This window comes from Rhipicephalus microplus, chromosome X, assembly GCF_043290135.1.
Source record: "Rhipicephalus microplus isolate Deutch F79 chromosome X, USDA_Rmic, whole genome shotgun sequence".
Taxonomy (NCBI): Eukaryota; Metazoa; Arthropoda; class Arachnida; order Ixodida; family Ixodidae; genus Rhipicephalus; species Rhipicephalus microplus.
This window is the reverse complement of record NC_134710.1, coordinates 474,254,916-474,269,642: the sequence shown is the minus strand read 5'-3', so window position 1 is coordinate 474,269,642 and position 14,727 is coordinate 474,254,916.

Here is a 14,727-nt window from a genome sequence, read left to right as displayed (position 1 = left end):
GTCGGCGTTTGAAGTCTTCCCACGATGTAAGAATACCTGCCCGGTTCTCATACCATACACGTGCGCCATCCAAAAGACTGAAATAGACGTGCTGCAGTTTGTCTGCGTTGTCCCACTGGTTGTGCACGGCAACGAACTCGTAATGAACGAGCCAATCTTCGACATCCTCAAGTGCAGTGCCATGAAAGGGATTTGGCGTTCGCGGTGAGAGTAAGGTGCAATGAAGCGGCGTTGTGCCGTTCGTACCGTTTGGGTTGGTGTCAGTAGGGCTGGTCGGAGCTGCCATGTTGTTTACGAGCAGTCCAAACTCAGGGGATTGCCCTCGGATTCTTCTGCTGGCGCGGTGCACAGGAGTAACAACCGGTACGACGCTTGAGTTCTTGCTATGTGGAGGGGTACGGTGCATAGAATACCCAGCACCTCCACCAGTTTGTCACGCATCAAGAGCCGTGAAGACAATACAGGAACGGCGGGGCAGGAAGACACGAGCGTGTATCTTTAAACGAAGCGCTAACACACACACTTCTTCTTCGTTCTCTTTTCCCTTTTCGGCTCGCTAGGGCTTGCCGGCTCACAACTCTAGGTGGCAATATATAAAAGACTGCCACCGGTGGCCTACTCGATCTCTTCATAATAAAAAAGCGAGTTCTCTAGTCACACCAACATTTTCCAGTATTCTTTTTTTTCCGAGATCTGCAACCAATTGGAATTCCCTCCCTTCAGCGGTGGTGGAATGCCCGTCGCTATCATCCAATCTGCAGGCCCTTCAGTCCATGAGACATAGCTCTGACATAGTTTTACATGAACCCTGACGCTTTTTTTTTCTTCCATATGCTTACGTAGTCACGTTTTCACTAGTTATTTAAATATCTTGCTGCTGTGCTTGTGTGAACTCGTTATACTCTTTTTCTTTTGCTGTTATTACCACCACAATGATTCATACGTGTTTATTGTAACCCTTTTTTGTACTCATTTGTACCCACTCGTGCCTAAGGTCTGAAGATCAGACCGGCAGTACTGTAGTAAATAAAAATATTAGAGTATGCCTGCACACTCTGAGATCCATCGGAAGTTAATGTCACTTCTCAGATAGAAAGTGTTCAAAACAGAGTGGTCAGCTACGTCCCGGGAAATAGTAGCATAGAACATACAGTGTCACAATAATGAAACAAGAATTGAAATTGTCATTGTTGTCTTCGAGTCTATGGAAGTGAAGGCTGAAACTGTTTATTGAAATGTATAACAACAAGGTAGGTGCACACTAGGATACTTACTTAAAGACACATTTTTATATTTATTAACGAAACGATCGCAAATTCAAAATTGTGATTACCTGACCAGGCAGTTTTTGCCGAAGTGTGTGAGAAAATGAAATAAGCTTTCTGAAAAATAAGTACGTTGTGAATATGAAGGCTTAGTCCTACCTCTGTTGTAAACAAGACTCGCTGTAATTCCCAAGGAAAATGAGAAGTAATTTTTGAATAGAAAATCTGGGTGGTCCTCCTATTTATAGGAATCGGTGTAACACGAAAGTGAAATTTGTCTTTACAGAGGTAGTCGAGCGTTTATTGTGCATTGTTGCAGCAGCAGCAACAAAACGCAAAATCACGTTAGGAATGGCAAGCAGCTCGAAACTTGCAGCGCACATCTCAAGTAGAAAGCACGCACGGAATTAGCATACACAGGACGAGCGGCGTGGAAAAACAACTGTTACAGCTCGACACTTTAAGCACGCTGTTCAAACTGCAAGACACACGAAAGGAGCACGCAAGAATACACAGGACAAGTGCGAAGAACTGTCCCAATTTTTCCTGCATCGTGTGTCAGCAGCGCACTCCTTTCGTAAACGCGGCTGTCACAGCGTGCGAAGTAACCTTCGCCGTCCCCCTAATTACGAGTCTTATAAGCCCGTGCGCAGGACAGACCGCGCTCCGTGAAGGTGGCGTTTCGTGGAGGCGACGACCCTGAGGGCGCGCCCAACGCCAGCCATGGCGCCACTGGTAATGACTACGCGGTAAAGTTTTGAAGCTCTGAGGACTGCCAAACGGTGTATGGTGCATGTAAACGGCTTGCCGTTTGCATCCCAAACCGCGCACGCTCTGAGGAGTAGTGGTTAGCGCCACGCGCTGGGAATCGAGCAGTTGCTGGTACGAATCCACGCGATAGATGCTTTCTTTTAAGTTTTTTCTTTGCAATATATTAGTACATATTTTAACGTCACTTCCTTGACGGAAGTATGTCAGCGCAGACGTCGTAGACCCCGGCTTAAAACACTTTCGTGTTAAGAAATGTAGTAGCCGCTGTGAACGTGTTGTTGCACAACAGCCTCCACCGTCTAGATTTAGCTCTTTGCCACTTTAGGAATTGGATATCGCCGGGCGAACACTCAAGATTCATTGGATCTTCATCTGTCCGCAGTACTTGACAGCATCATGTTTAAGCAGCTACCCCTCGGCCGCTACCGTCTGTCTCTCTATATTGGACCTCTTCTGCATGTGGTGACCCAGGCCTTAATTTCGCTCTCTCAAAAGCGTTTGTGCTTGAGTGCGCGTCGTCGTGCATTTGTGCTTACTGCTGTTTAGTTTTATTCTCTGCATGTTTTTAAACGCATGCGTGTGTTTATCATTATTTATTCCTTCAGCTGTGGCTCCACTATACGGTTCAACCTGGAAACACAAAGGCCTCTATGTATCATGCGGTGACTTTTTATGATTTTCCTGCATGAAAAGAAAGCTAGCTCGTCTGACGCAAAATTCATTTTTCTGTGAGAGATGCTTTAGTATTTTAACTTAGTAGTACTAGTGTTGGTGGTGGTAGTGATAGCAGAAGCAGCAGCAGCAGTAGTAGTAGTAGTAGTAGTAGTAGTAGTAGTAGCAGCAGCAGCAGCAGTGGGAGGTGGAATCGTAATACGAATAGCAGTCGTATTATTAATAGCCGCAGTACCAGTAGTGGCAAAGGTAGTACTTGTACTCGCACTGAGTGGCGTAACCAAAGGAGCGGGGGAGGTCAGGGAGTGCTATATACATACGCACCGAAACAAACGCGCGCTCGAACATATATAAAATATGGGAACCCCCCATCCCGCTCCCGAAAAAAATTCTGGCTATGCCCATCCTCGCACCAGTAGTATTGGTAGTACAAATAGTATACTTAATATTTTAATAATAATAATATTACTATTTATATAATTATTATATTACTAGTGATATTCATAGGAATGCTCAGGGTTTTCTCTATAAATTGTGCCAAGCAATGCCACAGCCCCCTTCCCGCTTTACGGTTGAGCGAGAAGAACAACGAGCGCCACAATCGATTCAAACATGAGAATTAAGCGATCATGTGCTTCTCACAAAGGCGTCCCATTGGTCCCCGCCTTTCCGGGGTTAGAGGTGCGAAGTGAACAGTTTTTTGAATGTAACTTCAGGGCATCTAGTTATCGTCGAAGAACACTAGTCAGCCATAGAGTTACCTTATATAGTATACCTTTAGGTAGCAGAAATGCGCCACTAATAGAACTCGCCGCTCGCGCCCCCATTCACCCAGAGCGTTCACGTGCGCAAAAAGCGTCCATTTTAGGGAAAGCCGTCTTTACGGCCAAGAAGAATCTGGCGAACAGTGCGCCACGGGTGCCACCCCCACCGCTGCTTGAGCAGTTTGGTGGGGAGGGAGGGGGGAATAATTTAAAAAAAAAGAAGAGAAAAGTGAGCCGCGCAACTGTCTCTGAGGGTAAGACACCTCAACAGCCACTCACGAGAGATGGGGGGAGAGAAGAGACCAAAAGGATAGGACTAAAAGGTAAGAGATAGAGAGAGATGAAGGAGAAAGCGAGGTGCAGAGACAGCGAACGACGGAATGGAGGAGAAGATAGGAAAGATGGAGACGGTCGCAGGTGTCCGAGGACGGGGCACCACTGCAAGAGCTCTTGGCGGTGACAAGAGAAGGCGTTGGGCTAATCCAGTCGGCCAGAGCTATGCTGTCGTCGTTGTCGGGGACCGGCGTCAGGAGGTGGCGTAGGACCAACCCAGTCGGCAAGAGTTGACTGTCGTCGAAGATCGCGAGGGCCCAACTGGTCGGCACAAAATCCAGCGAGCAAGTCGAGCAGTCCGCCGAGGAGATCCCTGTGAATATTGCTTCGTTGGCGTTGTGATTGTGTCTCGTGTTGTCTGTTTTTAGTGGAAGTCAGTGTTAGAGATTTCTGTGCAGCGCCGTGACTCAGTGCTGCGGTAGTTGCCACGATCACAAGATGCCACAACTACGTATAGATATGCTCAATATTCTCGTTCGCTTGTGCTATTTGTAAAACACGAAGGAATTTTCCAGCAATTGATTTATCGAGTCAACTGCTTAACAATATAAAGAGGCTAAAAACTACTTGAAACGAAGAATTCGCGAAACTTAAGTTGTCGCAAATTGTTTACACGATTCGCGACAAATTATGTCAAGGCTTTCTTGTTTGCTATTTCAAACAAAACTATCTCCCTATAGTGACTTACATCGAATAATGTATAGTACTAGTAATATCTAAGACCAATCTTGATTAAAGTTTTATTTTTTCTTCGAAGTGAAAGTAATTGTGCCAGCGACAGGTTATGAACGAGTGGTAAAACGCAGGGATCCACTGAGCACGTCGGCTCCTACATTCGGAAGGTGTCAGCGATGTCAGCAATGATAGGTTGAGGCAAGGTTCGCTCCAACAAGGTAAACTATATTCCGTGGTCACTACATGTAGAAGAAAACGTGGTTCGGTGCCGGAGCTCGCTGCGATGTGTCCGACGCCACTTGTGCCTCGGCTCGCTCTCCTCTCTCTGACGATGCGTGACTACGCGTTCCCGGCTCACGAGCTCACTTTTGTTCTTTTTTAATGTTCCTCGAATCAACACCGCATGGCAGAAGAGAAAGCGGATGCGCTCTGTACAGCAAAAAATTGCGCGTATTTACGGACAGAAAAGCGGGCGTAGTGTGAAGGAAACAAACACACTCCACCCCTTCGCCAATATCAAGGATACAGCACACGTTTGAGAATCACAGACTTCACCACTTCGCTAATATTATGGATACAGCACACGTTTACTAATGATGTTTCACTGAATATTGCAAAAAACAAGTGTGTTTTCTGTCAACAAAAATTAGACGAAAGTAATCATTTGCTATACGAATGACCTCCAGAAATTTATACTAATATGGCTGCCGCATACTATCATTGCATCCATAGCCGCGACGTATTCTGCACCGCTTTTATTCTGCGAAACTGTATTTGTTCCCAAGCGGTGGTTTAGGTGGGCATCGCGGAAAGAGGAATCATTCGACCGTGGTGGGTGCACCGCCATCGTCACTCATCCATCGGCTGTCACTACTGTAGTCACTAGCCCGACTCCTCTCTTCAAAGTTCAGGACGCACACACGGAACGGGAATCGGCTGGCGCAGCTTTTTTATCTGGTCTGCATCTTGGAGGTAAGTGCCTAACTTCTGATTTACTCGCCGTTTGGGTTACAGCTCGTGCCACTAATGATCTGTGTCATGTAGTACCTAGCAATATCTCAGATTAAGACACTTCCAGTAAAGTCGAAGCCATAAACACAGTGCTCCTTAGTCGATGTCGTTTTCGCGCGGCTTGTATCATGCATGTTTTTTCTGAGACGGAGTACGCACTGAGAGCAGAAAATACAGCATTAACGCAAATCGCGGATTGATTGCGTGGATCGTGTTTGCATTTCGAACGTGACTATTTCATGGCGCTCTGATTAGTTGTCCACAGCAGTTGTATTACTCTATGCCGGCAGTGTTCGGGTTTGTCAGCACCGTAGTGCAGCCGTGTAATTTGTCCCCCTCCCTTTATGCTGGCGGTGTTATGTGAGCCTCTGTTTACGGTGCCGATACACGGCTGTGTTGTAAAACTTGAGGATATTTACCGTTAAATCTCGGCGTGCTGAAGCCTACCAACGTGTTCTCGCCGTATGGCCAAAGGTCCTTTCCTCCGCGTTGTCTATTAAAAGGTGGCTGGCGGCAGGTAGCACCGAGGTGCGAACAGCCAGAAAGAACTTTTAACTCAAGAAATCTCAAACAGCATGTGAAGTTTTCTCAAAATCTAGAAACCACAACTTATAAAATGTGTTCTGAAAACAATAAAAAGAATCTGAGCCTAATAACCTCCCCTATACTTTCCTTGGCATTATTGGCAGTTAGATTTCATTATTAGTGTGTCAAAACACAGGAAAACGAGCCATGAAGTATACACTGCTTTCCAATGTATATATATATATATATATATATATATATATATATATATATATATATATATATATATATATATATATATATATATATATATATATATATATATATAAGGGAAAGAAGTGTATACCTAAGGGCTCGTTTTTCCGTGTTTTAACACAATATTAATGAGATATAACCGACAGTAATGCCAAGGAATGTACAGGGGAAGTTATTAAAACCAATGGAATGTAAATAAGAAGAAAGAAAAGTGGATGAAAAAATTACCAACTGTGAGCAGGAATCGAACCTACGACGAAGGTCGTAGGTTCGTAGGTTCGATTCCTGCTCACAGTTGGTAATTTTTTCATCCACTTTTCTTTCTTCTTATTTACATTCCATTGGTTTTAATAACTTCCCCTGTACATTCCTTGGCATTACTGTCTGTTATATCTCATATATATATATATATATATATATATATATATATATATATTATATATATATATATATATATATATATATATATATATATATATATATATATATATATATGTATCACATTTAAGTCAAGACAGGTAGATTGCCACTATCCCTCAAGAGGAAAGTACATAGCAGGTGCATCTGGCTGGTAATTAGCTACGGAGCAGAGACCTGGAGACTTTCATAGAGGGTTCAGCTTAAATTGAGAACGATGCCGCGAGCAATAGAAAGAAAAATGGTAGGTGTAACCTTAAGAAAAAAGAAGAGAGCAGAGGGGATCAGGGAACAAACCGGGGTTAAGGATGTCAGAGTTGAAATCAAGGAGAGGAAATGAAAATGGGCCGGGCATGTAGCACGTAGACAGGATAATCACTGGTCATTAAGGGTAACTAGCTGGATTCGCAGAGAATTGATTGATATGTGGGGTTTAACGTTCCAAAACCACCATAAAATTATGAGAGACGCCGTAGTAGAGGGCTGCGGAAATTCGACCACCTGGGGTTCTTTAACGTGCACCCAAATCTGAGCACACGGGCCTACAACATTTCCGCCTCCATCGGAAATGCAGCCGCCGCAGCGGGGATTCGAACCCGCGACCTGCGGGTCAGCAGCCGTGTATTTTAGCCACTAGACTACCGCGGTGGGGGCGGGGCGATTTGCAGAGAAGGCAAGCGTATTAGGGGGAGAGAAAAGGTTAGGCGGGTACATGAGATTAAGAAGTTTGCCGGTGTAAAATGGCGGCAGCAAGTGCAGCACTGAGTTGACTGGCGGAACATGGGAGAGGCCTTTGTGCGGCAGTGGACGTAGTCAGGCTGACGATGTATAGACATAACATGAAATCCAACAGACTAATAGATCTCAATATTATGGTGTCAAAACGTAAAAACGAGCCCTTATATATATATATATATATATATATATATATATATATATATATAAGGGATTATAGGAAGTATCACGCAGGCTCTGATAGTATAGAAAAAGGAGTAATTCACACACAACGAACGTTTCAGCACAGTTTAGTCCGACGTTTCGACCGTGGGACCGGCCTTCGTCTGGGAATACAGGGCATAAAAATCGCGCGCTTATATATGTCAATATTCGAGACCCCCCCAAAAAACACACATGCTCTTGTGTAACGAACAAGGCTCATCTGTATCAGCACAAAAACGGTTTTCAGTGATCAAAAATATATATCTATACAGCACTGTGTGATGTCACCATTTGTAAGTCATTGGCAGCTGATACGGCTTTGCGGGATACACGTGTGCATCGCGACATTACGGATGTCAGAGCTCTTTTCTTACAATAATGGTTCGCGTGTAAAATATACGCGTTGCCGATGATAAATAATTCTATTATATATATATAAGAATCGCTGTTTCTGTATACATTATCAGCACAGCGCACTCTCTGATAGAGAAGCAGACTAGCGTACACTTGTTATATTGTTGACCAATAAGCTTACGTGGAAGGAAGACACGTCAATGTGCCTGCATCTTCATTGATACCATCTGCTACAGTATTGAACTTGAATATCAGGTATGATTCCCGGAGTTCGCGATCATGGTTTGAGCGGAAACCAGATTCAAGAATGGTCGCTTTCATTTGATCGAAAGAGTGGCCCGGCATGCGAACGTGTCGTGATAGCGGTAGATGAGGGAATATATTTACATGGGATTTGTGGTTATTAAAGCGTATTCTGAATGGAGTTTCAGTATGACCAATATATTGTTTCAAACAGGCACTACATTCCAACATGTATACGGCATTATAAGTGTCGCAGTCGAAGCTACCACGAATCTTTAATTTAAAGTCCGAAGACGTGCTCGCGGCGTTTTGCGTGGTTTGCATGTGCACACACACTTTGCACCGTGGTTTGTTACAAGGTGCACAGCCACTCTCTTTACGGGTACCAATTTTAGATGACGTTAACATGTCGTGAAGGTTTTTTGACCGTCGGTAAACAACACGAGGCGGAACAGAAAAAATTTTTTTGAGATTATCACTTTCGGTTAAGATGTTGTGGTGCCGTTTCAATATAGCAGATACCTTAGGAGCTGATGATGAAAATGTCAGAACAAGGTTAGTTTGAGCAGAGCTATCGTTCCCGTCCTTTCCTTTCAGAATCTCGGTGCGGTTGAGTTGGTCAGCTCGAGTTATGGCATCGTCTATTAGTTTTTCCGGGTATTTTCTTTTTACTAGAGAACTTTTGAGCCTATTACAATTTTCAATGAAATCTGTACGGTCAGAGCACAACCGTTTAAAGCGGTGAGCCTGGCTATAGGGAATTCCTGTTTTGCAATGCCGGGGGTGGCCACTCTGAAAATGCAGGAGTTGATGTCGGTCAGTAGGCTTGCGGAACAGCTTCGTAGCAAGTTGTCCTTCGGAAATGGTGACTGTGACATCGAGAAAATTTACAGAAGTGCGCGAAAATTGGTGCGAGAACTTAATAGACGGATGGAAATTGTTAAACTTTTGAATGAAACCAAGCAGACTTGCTTCATCATGTGTCCAGACAAGAAAAATATCGTCAATGAAGCGCCTATAGTAGAGAGGTTGAAGCATGTTTTTACCTAAAAATTCGCATTCCAGAATGCCCATAAAAATGTTGGCGTAGTTAGGGCCTACTTTCGTACCCATTGAGGTGCCGTTGGCTTGTACATAGTGAATGTTGTTAAACTCAAAATTGTTTAATTCAAGGATAAGTTTCAAAAGAGTACCAAGCGCTTCTTTATCAATAGTTTTATCTAAAGGGGAATTTTCATAGGCCTTTATTACTGCAGAAATACCATCTTTATGCGGTATGTTGGTGTATAGTGATGCTACGTCCAGCGTTACTAACATTGAACCAGATGGAACATGAAGATCTACAATTTCTTGAAGGAAATGGTTGGTGTCTTTGATGAATGACGGAAATGTGGCTGGAATCTTGTTTATGAGGGAGTCAACGTAACGAGATAAATTTTCGGTAACGGTGCCGATTCCGGAAATGATGGGGCGGCCGGGATTATTCTGCTTGTGAATTTTAGGAAGCATATAAAATCTTCCCGCTACGGGACTGAGTGGTACCAAAGAGCGGACTGTCTTTTCATCTAATTTACCATGTTCTAGTAAAGACGTAAGTGCGTCCTTAAGCTTAGATTTAAATTCGCTGGTAGGATCGGAGGGCAAAGCTTTGTAAAAAGTGGCATCTGAAAGTTGCCTCTCGGCCTCGCTTATATAATCAACCGCGTTGAGAATTACAATGGCCCCCCCTTTATCGGCTGGTTTGATGACGATGTCATGGTTTGTCGACAACTGTTCGAGAGCAACCTTCTCTTTTTTGGACAAATTGTGGCGGTAAGGCGCAGTTTTCTTATAGGCAGCGAAAATGTCGCGTTGTACAGCGTTTATGTAAATGTCAAGACATCTGTCGCGATGTGGTGGGGGTGTCCATTGTTTATATGTCGGTAGTGCAGGTCTGGTTTCATTCGGGCTTCGGCGGTCATGATAGTATTCTCTCAGACGCAAATTACGGGAAAAGTTGTGTAGATCCTTCAGAAGTTGAAACTCGTTGAAGCCACCTGAAGCGGGGCAAAAGTTGAGGCCCTTTGACAGAGCACCCATTTGTTCGTTGGAAAGAACTATGTTTGAAAGGTTTACAACGCTGCTATCTATTTGAGAAGACTGGTCTTTCGAATCATTCGAACGTGTAGCGGCGCGTTTGGTTACCTCAAATTCGCGTTCGTGCGTACATAAACCATCACGTAGAAACTTCTTCTGTTTGGTTGTGTTTAACTTGTTCCTCTTACGTTCTTCATAGGCAATTAAACATTCAGACTCATGCACTGCTAGCTTCTTTAACAGGCGAGCTTCTGTATGCTGAAGGTCTTGCGTGCAAGATTTATAATGGTCAATAATTATGGGTATGAGATCTAAGGACGCTTTACTTAACACTTCTTGCCATTTGGTTTTGTTAGAGGCCGAAAGTTCAGAAGTAGCTGGTTTAAATCTTATCTGTAAACCTTTCGGGACCACCGAAGCATTCAAGTAGCTCGTAAGTGAGAATACGTGTAGCTCGGAACGAACTCTTTTCTCAATAATTTTCCTAGCTTCTAAAAACTCTCGCGAAGGAAGACTTGAAACATTGCCTTTAAGCGCAGGCGCCTGCCGTCAGTCGGTGGCACTCCCTCGACCAGCGTTCCGGCGGGTAGGGTAGCGATGACCCGTGGTGGCGGGAGCCTCAGTTCGGTTTTGCCGAGTTGTGTCTTGGCTTGAAGAACCGGAGTTGTGTGTAGCACCCGCAGGGGACGTTTGTTGGCGCCTCCTGGGGGACGTCGGCGTAGATCGTTCTGGGGGTTCGCAAGGTGGGCAGTCACGCCATGATGATGTAGTTCCTAGGAAACGTTTGCAGCAGAGTTCGCGAATGTGGCTGGCGATGATGGCAACACCTTCGAAGCTTAGATGAAGACCATCAGCTGCCAACACACGTGTCAGGGGCAGCCAGTGGAGACCATGATCGATGAAAAAAACTTTCTTGGAGCGCCTACAGTAGTTGTGCAGCAGTCGGTTGAAGTACGTGGCTTCCATATTGCACCGGTAAACAAATGAAAGGTTGCCGTTGCCATTACGGCGGTTAGGGCAGCGTGGAAGAACGAGTGTTGCGTAAATCCTTGAAATGTGAGGCTTGGCGTTCATAACGTGCTCCAGCAGGGATCGGTATCTTCCGAATGCTACAGCAGCACTTGTTGAAGCGATGTCGTTGGTACCAATGTGGAGAACGAGGGCGGTTGCGGATTCTGGCACAAAGTGAAGTAAAGACCGCACGTCGGAGATATGCGCACCCACTTGAGAGATGAAAGCGGGAGTCCCTCTTGAACATGGGTCGAAATGCTGGTGGACGTACTTGGTCTGAGAATCACCAATGACGACTGTAGAAATTTCTTCTTGGGGATACTTTAAAATGATGTGCTTTGACGTTGTCGTGACAAGAGCCATTGCGGGTAAGTAGAAGGGATTATAGGAAGTATCACGCAGGCTCTGATAGTATAGAAAAAGGAGTAATTCACACACAACGAACGTTTCAGCACAGTTTAGTCCGACGTTTCGACCGTGGGACCGGCCTTCGTCTGGGAATACAGGGCATAAAAATCGCGCGCTTATATATGTCAATATTCGAGACCCCCCCAAAAAACACACATGCTCTTGTGTAACGAACAAGGCTCATCTGTATCAGCACAAAAACGGTTTTCAGTGATCAAAAATATATATCTATACAGCACTGTGTGATGTCACCATTTGTAAGTCATTGGCAGCTGATACGGCTTTGCGGGATACACGTGTGCACACGTGTATCCCGCAAAGCCGTATCAGCTGCCAATGACTTACAAATGGTGACATCACACAGTGCTGTATAGATATATATTTTTGATCACTGAAAACCGTTTTTGTGCTGATACAGATGAGCCTTGTTCGTTACACAAGAGCATGTGTGTTTTTTGGGGGGGTCTCGAATATTGACATATATAAGCGCGCGATTTTTATGCCCTGTATTCCCAGACGAAGGCCGGTCCCACGGTCGAAACGTCGGACTAAACTGTGCTGAAACGTTCGTTGTGTGTGAATTACTCCTTTTTCTATACTATCAGAGCCTGCGTGATACTTCCTATAATCCCTTCTACTTACCCGCAATGGCTCTTGTCACGACAACGTCAAAGCACATCATTTTAAAGTATCCCCAAGAAGAAATTTCTACAGTCGTCATTGGTGATTCTCAGACCAAGTACGTCCACCAGCATTTCGACCCATGTTCAAGAGGGACTCCCGCTTTCATCTCTCAAGTGGGTGCGCATATCTCCGACGTGCGGTCTTTACTTCACTTTGTGCCAGAATCCGCAACCGCCCTCGTTCTCCACATTGGTACCAACGACATCGCTTCAACAAGTGCTGCTGTAGCATTCGGAAGATACCGATCCCTGCTGGAGCACGTTATGAACGCCAAGCCTCACATTTCAAGGATTTACGCAACACTCGTTCTTCCACGCTGCCCTAACCGCCGTAATGGCAACGGCAACCTTTCATTTGTTTACCGGTGCAATATGGAAGCCACGTACTTCAACCGACTGCTGCACAACTACTGTAGGCGCTCCAAGAAAGTTTTTTTCATCGATCATGGTCTCCACTGGCTGCCCCTGACACGTGTGTTGGCAGCTGATGGTCTTCATCTAAGCTTCGAAGGTGTTGCCATCATCGCCAGCCACATTCGCGAACTCTGCTGCAAACGTTTCCTAGGAACTACATCATCATGGCGTGACTGCCCACCTTGCGAACCCCCAGAACGATCTACGCCGACGTCCCCCAGGAGGCGCCAACAAACGTCCCCTGCGGGTGCTACACACAACTCCGGTTCTTCAAGCCAAGACACAACTCGGCAAAACCGAACTGAGGCTCCCGCCACCACGGGTCATCGCTACCCTACCCGCCGGAACGCTGGTCGAGGGAGTGCCACCGACTGACGGCAGGCGCCTGCGCTTAAAGGCAATGTTTCAAGTCTTCCTTCGCGAGAGTTTTTAGAAGCTAGGAAAATTATTGAGAAAAGAGTTCGTTCCGAGCTACACGTATTCTCACTTACGAGCTACTTGAATGCTTCGGTGGTCCCGAAAGGTTTACAGATAAGATTTAAACCAGCTACTTCTGAACTTTCGGCCTCTAACAAAACCAAATGGCAAGAAGTGTTAAGTAAAGCGTCCTTAGATCTCATACCCATAATTATTGACCATTATAAATCTTGCACGCAAGACCTTCAGCATACAGAAGCTCGCCTGTTAAAGAAGCTAGCAGTGCATGAGTCTGAATGTTTAATTGCCTATGAAGAACGTAAGAGGAACAAGTTAAACACAACCAAACAGAAGAAGTTTCTACGTGATGGTTTATGTACGCACGAACGCGAATTTGAGGTAACCAAACGCGCCGCAACACGTTCGAATGATTCGAAAGACCAGTCTTCTCAAATAGATAGCAGCGTTGTAAACCTTTCAAACATAGTTCTTTCCAACGAACAAATGGGTGCTCTGTCAAAGGGCCTCAACTTTTGCCCCGCTTCAGGTGGCTTCAACGAGTTTCAACTTCTGAAGGATCTACACAACTTTTCCCGTAATTTGCGTCTGAGAGAATACTATCATGACCGCCGAAGCCCGAATGAAACCAGACCTGCACTACCGACATATAAACAATGGACACCCCCACCACATCGCGACAGATGTCTTGACATTTACATAAACGCTGTACAACGCGACATTTTCGCTGCCTATAAGAAAACTGCGCCTTACCGCCACAATTTGTCCAAAAAAGAGAAGGTTGCTCTCGAACAGTTGTCGACAAACCATGACATCGTCATCAAACCAGCCGATAAAGGGGGGGCCATTGTAATTCTCAACGCGGTTGATTATATAAGCGAGGCCGAGAGGCAACTTTCAGATGCCACTTTTTACAAAGCTTTGCCCTCCGATCCTACCAGCGAATTTAAATCTAAGCTTAAGGACGCACTTACGTCTTTACTAGAACATGGTAAATTAGATGAAAAGACAGTCCGCTCTTTGGTACCACTCAGTCCCGTAGCGGGAAGATTTTATATGCTTCCTAAAATTCACAAGCAGAATAATCCCGGCCGCCCCATCATTTCCGGAATCGGCACCGTTACCGAAAATTTATCTCGTTACGTTGACTCCCTCATAAACAAGATTCCAGCCACATTTCCGTCATTCATCAAAGACACCAACCATTTCCTTCAAGAAATTGTAGATCTTCATGTTCCATCTGGTTCAATGTTAGTAACGCTGGACGTAGCATCACTATACACCAACATACCGCATAAAGATGGTATTTCTGCAGTAATAAAGGCCTATGAAAATTCCCCTTTAGATAAAACTATTGATAAAGAAGCGCTTGGTACTCTTTTGAAACTTATCCTTGAATTAAACAATTTTGAGTTTAACAACATTCACTATGTACAAGCCAACGGCACCTCAATGGGTACGAAAGTAGGCCCTAAC